Genomic DNA, 3,024 nt, shown 5'->3' on the forward strand with positions numbered 1-3,024 from the left:
AGGCACTCAAACTTTGGATTTCGCCAAACCCTTTGTAGGCCAAGGATCAGAGGCTGTGAGAGAGAGAGACGTAACGAGGGAGGGGCGAGGCAAGGAAAGGAGGCGGGGCAGAGAGGAAGTGGGCGGGACAGGGGGAGGAGGAGGGGCAAAGGCAGAGCAGAAGGGTCGCAGCAAAGGAGCAGAAACAGGACGTAGCGGAATAGGATGGGAACAAGGGGGCGGAAGACAGCACAGGAGGGATGGGGCCAAGGTTGGTAGAAAGGGACGGGGCAGACAGTGGGGGAGGGACAGGTTGCAAAAGGGCGGAGCCCAGGGCTGGAGGGACGGAACTAAGGAGACTAAGCGTGAGGGGAGGGGAAGATCCGTAGAGTAGGAGGGAACAAAGGGTGGGGTTGTCCGGGAGGAAGTGGGAGGCGGGGCAGAGGGGGTAGAGGGTGAGGGAGCAAAAAAAGAAAAAAAGGAAAAAAGGAAGCCTAGCCTAGCCGAGGAGGGGCAAAAGGCTCTGGCTCAGTTCTTATGACTGTCTCGGCTACAGCAGAGAAAAACACCACCAGATTCTTTCCCTCTTCTTGCCTCCTTGCCTCGCTGTTCGATCTTTATTCCTGTCCTACATCACACTGTTTGCTTTTTACTGGCGAGGTCTCCAGGACCATGTAGTCAACGCGGGCCAGCTTGGTGGGAAGGTGGGCCTCGCGACAGGTTCCTGTTCCCACCTTGTTCTAAATGGCCAGCGCATGGACCTGGTAGCCTTCAGAAGCAGAACTCAGGTGCCAGCCATGCCTGGAGCATCTGCACTCATTTGGGTCTCAGGCCCACCAGCAGTAACTTGACACCCTTTGGAACTGGCAAAGCCTCTAGGACTTAGGTCTGAAAGTAACAAACCTGACAACTGGCTGATACATTGGTTCGCTACTTTAATCCCAGCACCCAGAGCCCAGGATTTCTAGGAATTCGAGGTCAGCAGGGGGTACGGTAGTGAGAGACTCTGTCTCTAAAAGAAAAAAAAAAATTCTGATAATTGAGAAGTGACTGTGTAAACAGCGTGCCTCACCCCACAGCTTCTTTTTTTTTTTTTTTTATTTTTTTTCCAGAGCTAGGACTGAACCCAGGCCTTGCGCTTGCTAAGCAAGCGCTCTACCACTGAGCTAAATCCCCAACCCCACCCCACAGCTTTAAGAGCAGGAAGGAGGGGGCTGGAGAGATGGACTGTTCTTCCCGAGGTCCTGAGTTCAAATCCCAGCAACCACATGGTGGCTCACAACCATCTGTAATGAGATTTGATGCCCTCTTCTAGTGTGTCTGAAGACAGCTACAGTGTACTCATCTATAATAAATAAATAAAATATTAAAAAAAAAAGAGCAGGAAGGAGGGAGGCCATTAACTGACTTTGTAACTGATCCAGGATTATGCTGAACTGGTGGACACCCAGTTTATGCATCAGACCTTAGACATCCAGCAGTGTGCATACATAGTGCACCTGTAGGTGTTTTGCAGTCTCCTGGCTCCCAGCTCCGTAGTTTTCAGATGGTCACACCATGCTACATTTGTCAAGACTTGGCACCCTGCCATTGCCCTTCCTGTAAAGCCCAATTTCCAGGCATCCCCACAGCCTCCATACCTGCTGCAGTCAGGATGTTCTCTGGTGGGAACTCCTGAGACCTGTGTGCTGTCCTTCCAAAAAGAACACATCGATGCAGTGGGGACGAAAAATTGTGGGTAGGGAGGATGGTGGGAAATTGTGGGGATTTCTTAAATTTTGTAACTTCCTCATGAGTTTTGTAAGCCTAACTTCTTCCCCAGAGTGAACCCCAGTCACACCCACCAAAGGCTGAAACTGTGCTTTTGTCTATCATATAATAATAATCTTGATTGATACCTAGTGGTAAATGGCAGGCATATGGACAGGGACGGAGAGACATCCGGAGTGGGAGTAGTCATATCCTTCTTTAAAGGCACCCAGTCTATGGTCTGCAGTCCAAGGTCACACACCAAGTAACCTGTCTAGTCTTAAACTAAAATAGCGGATGTCCAGTAGTTGCTGGGGAAACCCTTTTTCTATAACGGGGTCAAGGCCTGGACTGTGCAGGTGGCTTCCTCATTTCAGAGGAAGCTGACATTGTGCAATGTCTTGCTGGGAACCACCAGACTCTGAAGACTCAGGAACCAAGTGCTCACTCCCCCAAGGCAAAGGCTTGGAATGGCAAGAGAGTAAGTACTTAGACTCCTAGAGTGTTTAATCAGGGCTGGCTTCAAAGGGCAGCAGATCAAATGTCACATGGGGGTGAGGCACCAGGAAGAGATCAAGGCAATTATACATATTATTGCTTTGGGCCTCCAATACCTGGACTTCCTCCTCCTCAAAGGCTAAATGATAAGGGAAAGGAAGAATGAGATGAAAAGTAGAGGGATGGGCCTCTGCCTAAAGTCAATTTTGGGTGGGGGGTTGGGGGGATGTCAGTCAGGTAAGCTCTCAGGCACAAATATGGGGGGGGCATGTACCTCTTTGGGTCCTGCCTTAGTACTGAGTGGGAAGTTGGTTTCATGTGACCAGGGTGGGGCAAACAGCTGAGTAAAGGCTGTCCAGTACTAAATAAGGCTGACAGTTAACCAGAAGAGTGTATTACGGAGCAGAGTTGATTGCCATGGGATACTATGAAGTCATCTTGTCCATCCTCCAACAGTGCACTTGGCATAGGCAAAGATCAATACTGATGGCATCATCAGGGGCTAGAGTTTCCTTATTGGAGTAGGTGAGGGGCAATGTTATTATCCCTTCTTCAGCCAAATCAGTGGGACAGCTGCCAGGTATTCAACTCTTTGGGTGCAGCAGGAGAGTAGGACCCAGCCTTGCCTAGGGTACTTAGGAACAGATGTCAGGCAAGGGAACAGTGGTTTCAGGAGCCTGGGTTACATAGTCACCAGCTGTAATCTTACACTAGGAACTTTTTTCTCACAGAATCCCTGCTGACTATTTACTAGTTCCCACATGGGGAACCCGAGGGCAAATACCTTGTCCAAGATCA

Source organism: Rattus rattus, chromosome 1 (assembly GCF_011064425.1).
Source record: "Rattus rattus isolate New Zealand chromosome 1, Rrattus_CSIRO_v1, whole genome shotgun sequence".
Taxonomy (NCBI): Eukaryota; Metazoa; Chordata; class Mammalia; order Rodentia; family Muridae; genus Rattus; species Rattus rattus.